Genomic DNA, 13769 nt, shown 5'->3' on the forward strand with positions numbered 1-13769 from the left:
GCTGCTACGAGGACAAGTATCAACTTGCAAAGTGCCATTTCTGTATTTGGTCAATTCTGAAATTATCAGTCAACCAAAACATCTGTTAAGCACCCACTGGGAGCCAATGTGTATGTTCTCTGTATAATGCCAAACAATAAAGTCACTGTGTTTGGCTGGAAGATAATAGGCAGAATTAAGACTACAGTGTATGGCTGGGCATAGCGCCAAGTGTACCCAACTGAAGTGAGGGAGTGATGGCTGAAATCCCGCTTGCCTTCTGCCCACCTGGCCGTGCTCCCTGGTGCAGGGCTGCCCCACCCACACGAGGCACTGCTTTCTAATTCCCACAAAGGCAACATATAGGTCAGTAGCAGGCCTGAGATGGATCAGTCTTATTTCTTAAGGCTGTGTCTCTATACCATGGGATTTAAGGGCCCAAAGACACTGACTATTGAAGATACTCTCCCATTCTCCCGATGTCCCTAAAACAGCCACTTGGGGTGAAAGCATTCTATTCCCTGAGATGCTTTTAGTAATGCAAAAGCAGGGAGGGGTAGCCAGTCTGTTCGCCCTCACCTTTTAACTCAGACTAGTTTATCAGATGAGCTACTATTACTTGTCATAGCAGATATGCCTCAAAGTTGTGGCCAGAGAAAACTGTTTTCGTGTAGCAAAAGGTGGTGACAGAGATTCACAACAAGAAGTACTGCCAGGAAGGGTAGGCTCAGTCTGGGGACCCCAAGCTTCCCCCTCTTCCCTGAAGCTAGTCCTCACGGCGTTCAGCGTGTGCAGGCACACAGGAGGGCACTACACAACACATGCACACTCACAAAGGTAGGGCGAAGAGGCCACTTCCGTTCCCAGCTTCCTGACCCCTCAGTAAGTCCTGACTGGTCAGCAGAAAAACAGCATAGAGAAGCATAAGGAGACCAAGAATTCCTCTTAGCTTTCCCAATAACTTGCAGGGTGACTTTTGGAAAGTCGCTTTCCCTCTCTAGGCCTTAATTTCTTCATTTATAAAACGAGTGAGGCTGTAATATGTAACATAGTAAATAAATTATGTAATTTTCAAGCTATGTTCTAAGGAACCAAAAGGTTCTGAATGCTCTAAAATTCTGGGGAAAAATTCACTCAAATTCTGGTTTTAAGGTATACTTTAACATTCTTTGAAATGATAATAAACAGCAAATTCTAACGCAGTAAACATCATCAATGTGTTTGTATTTCCTTTCTGCAGACCTCAGAATAAAGCTTCTCTCATTAATTCTGAGCTTACAGTTGAAAATCTTATAAATAGGTCACTAATTCTGAAGGAAGCTGGAACTCTATTTTTTAAATTCAGGCCTATACTTACCTGCTCCCTTAAAATTGCTAAAGCAAATAAACAACTACAGCACACTTGCAGCATCCCCGATCACACGCCGGCAAAGCTGAGGCACACCTGCTGGGCTCACACTCTCATCACGGGGGAACAGTCAGTTATGCAATAACAAATGAATTCGTAACGGGCTGCACTGGAAGAGAAAGGGTAAACCCGCATAATCATCTCTCCTGCATTTACATGTCATTATACATTGTATAATTAACATAGTAATAATGATAGCTACATTTTTGGAACACTCACTATACATTGGATTCTCCGGTAAGGTTCTTTTTAAAAAGAATTACTGGGATAACATTGGTTAATAACATTTTTAAGTTTCAAGTGGACAATTTTATATCTTCTGTATATTGTACTGTGTGCTCCCTATCAGTTAAGCCTCTTTAATCTCAATGCTCACACAAACGCCATGAAGTACATTTTATTGTACTTTATAAATAGCAAAGCAGATTCATAAAATAAATAATTTAGCCAAAGGTCACCTACCCAGTAAGTGTCAGGGTCAGGTTCAGACCTAAGACACTCCCTCTTGTATCCAACCAGCATTTACTAAGCATCTATTATGTGCCAGGCATGGTGCTACATGCCAGCTTTGTTGCTATGACTTTCTTCTAACTTTTTTTTTTGCTTTTTACTTTTTCTTTATTGTGGTAAAAACACACCATGAATTTACACCCTTTCAAAATTGTTAAGTGTAATTTACAGTATTGTTAACTATACACACATTGTTGTTTTCATCTTTCATGACTAAAACATCCGATTTCCCTCAACTTTTACAAACTTTTTATTTTGAATAAAGTTTAGTTTTACAGAAGACCTGCAAAGATACTACAGAGAGTTCTCAATACACTTTTGTCCAGCTTCTCCTTACACTAATGCTATGGCATTTTTTTAAACTGGCAAAATGGAATAATCATTGATTACACCGTCAAATAGTCCCGAGGGCCCAACTCCGTGCCAGGCAGTAACTCCAGCTGGTGCCTCTGTCTTTGACTGCGCATCTCCATTCTCCACTGACTTCTGACTTTGCCCGCCCTCTCCCCTGCACCACCCCAAGCGTGGGGAATCAGGCAAGGGAAGGGAATTAAGAAAACTACCACACACCAAAGGTTCTTCCCCCCAGTAAGAATTCTTAAACCACTGCGGACGATGGAGCCTAAAGCCATAGAAAGAATTATATTTTTTAAATAAATACAGAACATCAAACCTCAAATAAGAAACAACAATGTGGAAAATAAATAAATATAAGTAAACATTTCAGCAGTGTTAGCTATATGAAATCAGGCATCATACCAAGCCTTTTACCTATATTAACTCGTTTAATCCTGAACCAGCCCATAAGAGGGGTAACCACTATTATCCCCATTTTACAAATGAGTAAACCCATATGCAAAGAAGTTCAGTTTCACTGCAAGTTCCTCAGCTAATGAAACACTTCTCTTACCTGGTAAGAGAGAGAAGATAGGGTTCCCACCCCTCTGCTTTGAACTTCCAAATTCCTAGATGCCTGGCTTCAGGAAGTTATTGTTAGTAACAATGGCCGACATCCAGACATCAGATCTGACCAATCTCTAGCTCAGCAAAACTACTGGCTAGCGTAGCAAGTTTCAGCCCGTGAGTAACCTTCGCATAAGAGTGAGTATCCCTTCTTGCACTAGTTTCCAGGGGAAGTGAAGAAACTTCTGAGGGACTTGCACAACACTACTTTACAAACAGGATTCCGAAAGGCCTTTCACAAATATTATGCCAAGGCACATTACCCACCTTCCACCTGCATCCTCCCCTCAGTTTCTGTGGGAGCAACACGCTGATTGATGCTCACTCTTCAACAGATATTAAAAGCACAGACTGGACACCCTTCCTTTCTACCACACTGACTTTCCCCACAAAACTGTGGGGCCAGAATTCACCTGAAAAGATCCTCAGGCATCTGACAACACAGGAGGATGGAAAGTATAAAAAGAGAATGGTGTATTTCTAGCACAACAAACGCAATCTATTTGCTTCATCAAACACGCTGGTCTAAAGAAAGTTTTTGCTTTCAAAGAATCCTTGGTTTACCCTTAGAGTCACTTTGTTTCACAATGAAGTGACTAACTTTGAATCATTCAAACCCACCTTGGTCTGTAAGATTTTCAGGCATTACAGGCGGTACAATTACTATATAAATATGGGTACTCTCGCAGCCACGAGCCTAACTCAGGTCCACCCCTGGAACTGGGGAGCTGGCAGAAAGTAACCCAGACACTATTAGGAATCCTACACAGGAGGAAAAATAAATGCTGACCCAATCTGAGGAAGGACAGAGGTATCTTAGGGAGCCAGAAAACACGTGGGAAAATGGGAAAGGACTAAAAGCAGCCTCCATTCCTGGTCACCAATTGAGATTGGTGAGGAAGGATTTCAGTGGGATCCCAAAGAGCATCACTCAAAAGTCCTCCAGTTTGGTCCTGAGAGACTTGCTCAATAAATGACACAGAGACACACAGAGGAGGCTGTTTTTGAGAAGGTGAGAGCAAAGGGTTGGGGGCAGCTACAACCAGGGGAGCCAGGCAGTAAAGGGCTGAGTTGTTTGCTCACGAGCAGTACCTGGCATCACTGCAAACAAAAGTTGTAGTGGCTCATCATGATGAATTCAGAGGACAATAAATTAAAAACAGTAAAGGGAAAGCTTGACATTCAGTTACAAAATGCGATGAGTAGGGACCTCCAGTCAAGAACACCCAGGAGAGCCCCCTCAACCCTGACTGTTCCCAAGGCTTTATCCTCCTCAGATTTTTCTGAAAGCTTTCCCATCTATTGGACCTGAAGAATTCTCTAGAAGTGCAGCTCAAATGCCTTACCTTCCCTGTGGAGTCTTCCTGACTCCCTCAGACAAATGTAGTTCACTCTCTTCTCTGTGCCTCCATAGTACTTTGTTAAATACATCAACACAACACAACCTTAGCTTGCTTTGTGTTGTAAACATCACCCATCAGACTATACTAGGGACTTACGCCGGTTTCATTCACTCTTTTTTCTCACAGTCAGTGAGAACACAGCAGGTACTCAATGGATGAATGAACGTCCACCAGCAGGACTATCCAGAGTTCCCAAGGCCACAGCAGTCTGCAGGAAGACGCATGATCAACTTATGAAATCAACTTACTTGAAGACCAGTACAGTCCTATCATGGGGATGTGCATCAATCCCCTCCCTGCTCCCTCTAAAACAGGAAGGAGGGAGCTTCTCCCTTGAACGCCCTCTAGAAATAAGGATGGAGATGCAGATACAGCTGCCATCTTCGGGGATGACAGCACCAAACAAATTAAACTGGTTTTCAATCTCACATTCACTGTGATCAAACTAAAGCACCAGACTTGGAGGGTGTTGGAAAATAATTACAAAATCAACTTCTGGCTTTTCCCTTCCCCTGCCCATCAGAGAATGAAAACAGGAAGACTGATCATTCATTTTCAACCAAGTCCCCTGTCCTTTCTTCCTATTCAGTCTGACAGAAAATCATCTGGGTCTCTGGCAGTCACTTGCTGCTTATTTAGCCCTTCCTGCTGTGACAGAATACCTGACATGCTGATGGCAGAAGCACCTGCAACCAAGATGGCTCATTTCTGATGCTAAGGGAAAGAATAGGGAAAGTCCCCGAAGAGCTACTGTGTGAGCCCTTATCATTTTGTTCAATGGACGTCAGAGCCATAACTAATATAAGAGTAAATCAGGAAACCCAGAGTGTGACTTGACAGGATCCAGGAGGACCATCCCAGAATCGATCTGTGAGTCTCAATGCCTAGGACAGCTAGCCCAGGACAGATGACCCAAGGACTCTCCCACTTCACTTCTCATGGGATCCAGTCTCCTAGCCCCCAGCCTTGCTCCACCAATACCAATACGGGGCTTGCAATCAACAGGCCAGTGAGCAATTTCTAAATAAAACTCACTCATGGGCTGAGTCACTTCCTTTCCTTCCATGTTCAAGATCCAAGAGGCCAAGAAGAGAGGCCATGGGTTATTAGATAACCACGGAACTTCAAGGTTAGAATGGACTCTATCAAACAAACATTCATCCTCGTCTTCCAAGGCAATAACCATCTACACTTCCGTTATTAGAGCCAACGAGTCTCTAGCTTCAACCTCAACTCCAGAGGCCAAAAAACTTGAAAGAGTACCCTTAAGTCCCCCAAACTCCTATATTATGGAAAAATTAATTCACTTTTAGCGGAAAATTAGGTCCATTTTCCCCACAAAGTCAAAGAGACACACCACGTCAGTTGCCCAGACAGGGAGGCCTGCCACGACGTGACGGGAGAGGTGGGGCCAAACAGAAGTGCTGAGAACAGAGTTCCACGGCTCCACGGCTCCACAGCCTGGGTGTGAGCCCAACCCACCAGTCACGAGTTGTGATCTTAAAATGAGAGAAAATACAAGGATGTACCTCAAGATTGTTAAGAGGATTAGGTAAATTAAGGTACTTAAAACAGTAAGTGCTACATTTCCTCCATAAATGAAGAGGTAGAGTCAATGTTTCCTTGAAAACATGCTAGTCCACATTCCTAAGAATTTTTAGTGTAACAGCAGAAAACATTAGGCTGAACGTTTTTTAACCTACAAAATGGTAATTTCACGTGGTCAAATCAAACAGGTATGAATAAGAACACAAGCAGTGCATTTTACTTCATTCTAAGTGCCTAAAGAAGCTCAGGCCTTTCATAGAAAATCTTTCAAATGACAAGAAAGGAAGGGAGGGAGGGAGGAAGAATCAAATACCTTGTGTGGGGCTAACCCCCTGCCCCCCGCCCCAGTCTGGTCTGCAGGACCTTGCCAAGGTTGAGCAACCTGGGCTATTTGGGGAGCTGACTGGCTGCCAAGCTGGCTCCCAGCCGCCACCACCTGTAACTCTGACAAATGCGCCTCCGTGCTACTAGGACTGTTTGCAAAATCCCAAGCACATACAGGAAGCTCAAAGGCACAAGAGGTCCACGCTGTAGCCACCAGAGAACCCCACAGCAATCTCCTCCTTGTAATGGTGCCCCAGGAAACTACTTCATGCTTACGACACAGTCACAGTCCTGACCGGCGCATCCGGATTTCAGCCATTATTCCAATTGTACCTGGAGTCACTCAGAAAAGTAGTTCAAAAGAGGTTTCAGAGACTCAACACTGAGCATCTTTTATTTCAGAAAGTTTTTCTCGTAAGTCTAAAACCTTTAAAATTCCAGAGTAAACCATTTCACTTATGGTAAAGTTCAATTAACACAGGCCCTCTCTGTATTATCTTTGCAACATTCTGCCAATCTAGAATTATTTCAAAATAAAAAAATGTAAGTTCAATTATATACAAGGACACAAAAAATGACCCTTTATAAAGAACAACTTCAATCAAAATTTTTAGATGCATTGTGTGATTTTATGTCTTCCTTTTCATCAGTAACATAAAGGCTCGTTTCAACTTTTGGCTCAGCAATAATGGGACATCAGCAGAATCTTTCCCTGGCCTATAAATTAAGCCTAGTTAGAAAAAAAATATCCAGAAGCACTTGTACTTGTCTGAATCCCTCTAAATAAAGACCAGTAGGCAAATACATGCTCAAGTTTTCATGGTGCTAGGCTTCATTGCTTTGAAACATAAAATCTGATTCCATGCTCTTACTGGGTTGCCCAAAACGTCCATTACATTTTTTTCTGTATGATGACTCTAGTAGTGCTTGGTTGTCTTTAACTGCAGTCGAAACAATTTTGTTAGATTGTATTGTGACAGCTGTCTTATCAGCATGCATTCAAAAAAACATCAAAATTGGTGAAATTTTGTGCAGTCATTTTAATACTGAAGATGGAAGAAAATACCCAACACTTTTAGTGTACTATTTTTTATTATTTTAAGAAAGGTAAAAATGCAACTGAAGTGCAGAAAAAGATTTGTGCAGTGTATGGAGAAGGTGCTGTGAAGGGTGGTATGTGTCAAAAGTGGTTTGTGAAGTTTCTTGGTACTATTGACATTTTGGCCAAATAATTCTTTGCTGTGGGGCTGTCTTATGCACTGGAAGATGTTTAGCAGCACCCCTGGCCTCTACTCACTAGAAGCCAATAGCAGAAGATAGCCGACATAACTCAAAATATCCAAATCGATAAAGTTATTGGTGAAAATGAAAAATGTGTCTTTTATTTTACAAAAAAAACCTAAATGGACTTTTTGGCCAACCCAATACGTGAACTAAGTAAAGGCCTGGACCAAGATCACCTTATCAGCTTTTTATGAAGGCACACAGATGAACTGATTAGTTTGGGCTTAATAGCTATACTTTAACTGGATTTTATTGTTCCACTTCCCTCAACACCAGAACTTTTATCTCCTCTACTTCCCTTAACACCAGAAGCAATTACGAAGCCCAAAATCATATTAGCTCTGAACCGAAAGCAGCAAGTAACTCTTTCTCAACACCAGACCATATACTTTCATGTTCCTCAGCTAAAATTAAGAGTTCATGACAAAAGAAACTGAAAACGAATGCTTCCTCATGAAGTCCCTCTTCTTAGTATTTTATGTCTACACAAGGGGTGATAGGGGCATGCTTCCCAGTGCCCCAGGACAGAATCCTGGGCATTTGCCCTCCCCAGGCATTCTTATTTAATGTTATAATTGACTTAATATTTTATAATTTAAAGAAATGAACTAAACTGAATGCTCATCTAACATTCTTTTCATAGGGACCCTGTTGGCTCGTATGTGTTTACAGCACTACTATTTGAAGATCGAGAACATATTTTGCTCTAAAGATATCCTTGCCCCACGGCACACCGTTCTGGCTGCCACCAACCCTCTTTTCTAGAGGCAAGAGGATGCCAGATGACTCTGTAGGCAGTAGGTCCTTGCATGAATGTACACATACAAGCACAACGCACACCTCCAAGAGTGACCATGCAGTTGGGAACAGTAGATGGCAGCTTACTGCTCATTACACAGGACGAGGGAAGAAGTGTAAACATCTACCCACACAATCTCAATACGTCCACCGAAGATCACAAGAGCTTCACAGTTTGCAAAAGTTAGGAGTCACTAGTTTGAAGCTAACGTATAGCATGGTTTAATGTTTTAAAAAGTATGAGCTTTGAAGTCAAACAAGAGTTAGTCACTTATAAAATGAGTAAGATGTTTTGTTTCTCCAAATCTTGGTTTCCTCATCTTTCAATAGGGATATTACCAAACAAAACACAAAGGTTAGGCACACAGCAGATACATAATTTATAAGATCAAGGTCATGGATATAATCCCATACAAGGTTTAAAAAAAAAAAAACAAACCTCAGAAAAGCACATTGTTTCGATCTTTACTCTGAAACTCAGATGTTCCACACAAGCCAATAAAAGGGGAAATAAGAGAAAAACGACTACGTATCTTCCTACTGGGTTGCTCAACGCTATTCCTTTCTAAATAAAGACCAGTATGCAAATACACACTTATGTTTTAATGCTCGGTGCTCGGCTTCACTGTTTTGGAACACACATAAAATGAGTTCACCAAAGGAAATTGCTGCAGAAATTTCACACAGACACTCATGAACATTACGTGCTCGCAGGCCTTTTCAGCTGTGTACACATAAGAATGACTCGATGCCAAAAAGTCTGTATATTCTACAGCACAAGGCCCCATGCACAGGCATACTGGTCACTCCAAGGGAAAACAGGAAAGTCAATAAAGAAACTACAGAAAGCACAACAAGAGTTCTAGTCCAAAGCTGTTTAATATAAAAATACACTGTGTATGTGTGCTGTGTATACACAACTCACTAGACCACAGGGCATCCCTGTCACAGGAATCATAAGAGCTATCTATCATTCACGGAAGATCTATTTTACACCAAGTTTTTCACTCCCAATTTTTTTAAAATGGGGAAAGTAAGGTTAAGAGGAGTGTGCTGTTTCAACTCAACAGAGCCAATAAGTGACAAAGACTTAAATTTAAACTTAAATTTAAACCCAGACTCTCAACTCGAAACCATGCTGTGACCTACAAGCACGGTGCTCAGCGTAATTATTTATGCCCATAATTGAACCTGATTAATAAATAAAAATAAATGGTACTCAGTGCAAAGACATAGCAAATATATTTTTGAATTTATCACAGTGAAGTTTTTTAAATACATTGATTATAAGAATAAGCTCTCACCCAACTAGAAAACATGGTTATCCCAAACTGATCCATCCCAAACGGTTTTAAAAAGTCAAGAATATATGGTAATTGCATACACATCAGCAAAAAAAAAATCACTCCTTAACTGTGGAAACATTTTAAAATACAGAATGCAACATTACTGGAAATTCCTTCATTTGGGGCTCTCACTGAGGCTTATCTGCTTATTATTCTGATAATCTCAGAAACGAAAGATAAATGAAAGATTGTGTGTCTTGTATTTTAGAGACCAAAAATTTTACGTCAGTTCAAAATTATTTCAAATTTCCCTTGGTTAGAATACAAAAAAACCTGGCCTCCTCTCAAGAGTCCTCTGAGCTCCTGTCGGAGAAGCCAGGCCTGGCAAGGCGACCTCAGAGCTGTGACATCACATTCAAACTCCCACAAAGGAGCTTCGTTTCACAGATGAGAAGAAACAAAGCTCAGAGGCATGAACTGACTTAACCATGGTCTCCAAGTTCCCCTCGAAGTTCTGACATGGGGGCATGTCAGGTCCCCAACATGAAGGCACATGACTCTGTAAGTCTGGTGGCAACATCTGAATCTAATGACCAAATGGAGTCTGAGGTCAACCATGCCCCATCAGAGCCCCCTGGGATTTGCAAGGCAGTGAAGATGACAGAGGAGTGGGGCATGGACCTGAGGAAGCTCTACCAACTGGAGTGCAGTCAGCCTAGAACAGCAGTGCCAGTTGGCTGTTTTTTACTGGAAACAGGTTGCTGACAAATATGAGAAAGATCCATAATTAGACAAACTCCAAAAAGAGAGAAACTAATCCTAGATGAACACAGTAACTATATGCAAAAATGAACTACCAAATTAGAAGAAAAATTACGATGTTTTATAAGGAACATGTGAATGATGAAATCTGATGTACCATAAATAGAGTGGATATTATGATATGAGATTAAAGAGGACAAATGACCCAGATTTTCATGGAGAAAGAGGCATGCTAACACTCTTGCAGGAATCTACCCCCAGTTTACATTAGATAGAAAGAACCACGTTCTTTTCTTCCAGCTGTTTACTAGAGAACCAGCATGAACCCTTTTCAGCTGAAGGAGAGGACACTAAATTTCCAGCACAAGCAGCATGGTGGTACACCACAGAGACGAGTACACTAGTACGTGCCAAGGTCCTAAACCCAACTGAGCAGAACATTCATCTTTACTCTTTTTATTGTAGACTTGAAGCTAGGTGAGTTTCCTTTGTGAGACTATTTCATCAGAGTATTTTTAGTGAAAGGAACAACAGAACTATACATAGAAGAAACTGTGAAAATATGGACAAATCACATTCATTTTCTTTAATTAAATCAAGAATAATACATCAATGGCCATGCATTAATACATACATTCAACTTTAACCTAAATGAAATTCTAATTTCCACTTTAATACCACAATGTGGTCATGATTCTTAGACTTTAAACCAGGTATCAGTCAATGCCATGCCTGCCTTAGAAGGAGTAATAGTAGATAACGTAATTAACCAAACATAAGATATTTTTCCTCCCAAAATTGTATCTCAGGGTGTGGAGTAAAACGGAAGAATCTCTCATATTACAGGGAACACCTATAGCTGCATATGTCACTTTCTTCTTCAAACTAAAGTAACTATCTCAATGGAAGGCAGGCAGGCAGGAAGGAGGGAAGGAAGGCAGGAAGGAAGCAAGGAGGGAAGGAAGGAAGGAAGAGAAGAAGGAACCGACCAAATGAAGAATATCATAATGGAAAAGTGCAGCATTACATTTGCTTTTCTATTTTTAAAAACTAGGGAATTAAAAACTATATTTAATCCCTATCAATATTTTTTAATTATAATAAGCCTATTTTTATTTTAGTGACTGGGTTATATTTGACTAATGAGAAATTACTCAAAAACCAGAAAAACTATGGAGAGTAGGATACACTGTAAAATAATGAAAGCAAAGTATGGTATCTTTTGTACAAAAACAGAAAAAGAATATATACTTGCAAGTGTTTTTGGACACAAGAAATGAATAAAGGAGGATTCTTACGGGACGGGGAAAGAGGGTGACAAGGATAAGGATGGGAGCAAGCCTTCTCAGTGTGTGCCTTATTCTGCTTTCTGAACCGAATGAATATACTACCCATGCCAAACAAAACACCAACACCAGCAACAGCAATAATAATAATAATACTGGAAAGTTAAAACTGCTTGCCACGGAAACCTTAATAAGAGGGAGATCTGCCACCACAAAGTGAGAGGCACTAGAGCTGAGCAATAGGTTATGCAGGGATCCTCTCCTACTTCCCTAGAAGGAGGGAAGAGAAAGAAAACCCTTACAGACCCCCTATCATAAGCCATGTTTTCTGCATATGTTATCTCATTCAACATTCTATAAATAAGTAAATGTCGAAGTATTTGGTAACATGCTCAACATCACAGGGCTGTGACTGGGACTCATGCTCTTATCTGCTGAAACTCTCAAAAGGAACTATTTCTGTCTCAGTAAAAATAAAAATCCTGTAAGTCAGCCATTCACCCATAACCATACTTCCTTCTACAGTGTTTCCTCTAGTCCTCAGTTTTCTAGGTTTTGAGAATAACTATTTGTTAAGTAAAGCAAACATTTACTACTACACTAACAAAGGATGCTCTACATTTTGCACTTACTGAGCACTAAAACAATTAATTACGGGTCATGTTATCAGATTAACATTAACATGTTTTTTTTCCTTCATTGAGGATTAGCTATGGTAATGCATGAAAAACCTCTGAATAGTGAACTTCACAGGAATTGTAAATCAGGGAAGGGGGAGGAAAGAAATACCAACTAACATGTTATTGGGCACATATATAGCAGTCACTGTTCTAAGTGTTTTAAATATAAGGATTCAATTCTCATAACAGATAAGTAAACTGAGACAGAGAAGTTAAATAATGTGCCCACAGAAACTGTCTCCCCACAAAGCAGTTCTACCTGCAGCAACTGAAAATGAACCAGAGGACAGCTCATCTCTAGCCACTCAGTGAACAATTTATAATCTTATGCATTTTATTGTATATATAAAGAAAGAATCCAAAAGAAAGAATCTTCAATATACTGCCAAATGGATTGATGGGAGAGAAAAAGATTTCAAACCCCTGACTTCAGGGATTTGGGCTACTGTCCAAGCAAGAGATGAAACTACAGAAGGGAAGGAGTGGAGATGGAAAGGCAAGGAGACAGAAAAGCCATGTTTCTTACACAATTTCATACTGGTAAATATTAGGTGGAAAAGTGGTCAAGTATATTTGGAAAACGGTTGATTGAGTCATTCGATATTCAAAGAAACAGTCAATAGTTTATTTACTGTAAGACTTCTTGAGACTTTAGTATGTTAACACGTATTCTGGTTTTCCAAGAAAAGGGTAAAATAAGCCAACATCACGAAACTCCCAAACCTGTAAGATGATGAAATTCTTTATTCGCAGAAGTCCTTGAGAACAAACATACTCAGGGCAACAGTGGGTTAAAAGGATGTTTAGGAGATATATATCAGTTGAACTTGGTGACTAACAGTCCATGAAAATGAGTCAAAATAAGCCCTAGATCTGGCTCAGATAACCAGTGAAGATGATAAGAGAGGGAAGTTACAACAAGCAGCAGTTTTTAAGGGAAAAAAAAATGAACTTAGTCATGGACCTGTTTGGGACAGTTATCTAAAGAACTGCCCATTCACAAAATAACTGAAACCACAGTCTTGAGGAGATAGATTTGTACCCTCATGTTCACAGCAGCAATGTTCACGACAGCCAAAAGGTGAAAGCAACTCAGTGTCCATCGGCAGATGAATGGATAAACAAAATGTGGTAAATAAATATTCAGTGGAATATTATTCAGTCTTCAAAAAGAAGGGGACTGTGACACACGCTACAGCACGGACGAACCTTGAGGACATTGTGCTAAGTGAAATAAGTGAGACACGAAAGGACAAACACTGTATGATCCCACTTACATGAGGCACCTACAGAGTCAAATTCATAGGCAGGAACTAGAAAGTGAACGACAGCAAGAGAAAAGCAGTTACCTACCTACAAGGGAGATCCCACAAAACTGTTAGTTGAATTCTGAACAGCAACTTTTCAGACCAGAGGGACTGGCACAAAATATTCAAAGTGATGAAAAGCAAGGACCTACAACCAAGATTACCCTACCCCACAAAACTATCATTTAGAATTGAAGGACAGATAAAGAGCTTCCCAGACAAGAAAGAGTT

At 40.5% G+C, this 13769-nt stretch overlaps 1 protein-coding gene across 2 annotated transcripts in view; it reads right to left on the reverse strand.

Annotated features, from left to right (window-relative positions):
- Positions 1–13769, reverse strand: part of JAK1 (Janus kinase 1) — a 122767-nt gene that overhangs the window by 91284 nt on the left and 17714 nt on the right. The window contains exon 2 of one of the 2 annotated variants that reach the window (XM_053921358.2): positions 1337–1496. The exons of the other annotated variant lie outside the window; for it this stretch is intronic. The gene's annotated coding sequence lies outside the window, so the exon portion shown is untranslated. The remainder of the gene's footprint in view (positions 1–1336; positions 1497–13769) is intronic. 2 annotated transcript variants of the gene reach the window in all.

Source organism: Desmodus rotundus, chromosome 3 (genome assembly GCF_022682495.2).
Source record: "Desmodus rotundus isolate HL8 chromosome 3, HLdesRot8A.1, whole genome shotgun sequence".
Lineage (NCBI taxonomy): Eukaryota > Metazoa > Chordata > Mammalia > Chiroptera > Phyllostomidae > Desmodus > Desmodus rotundus.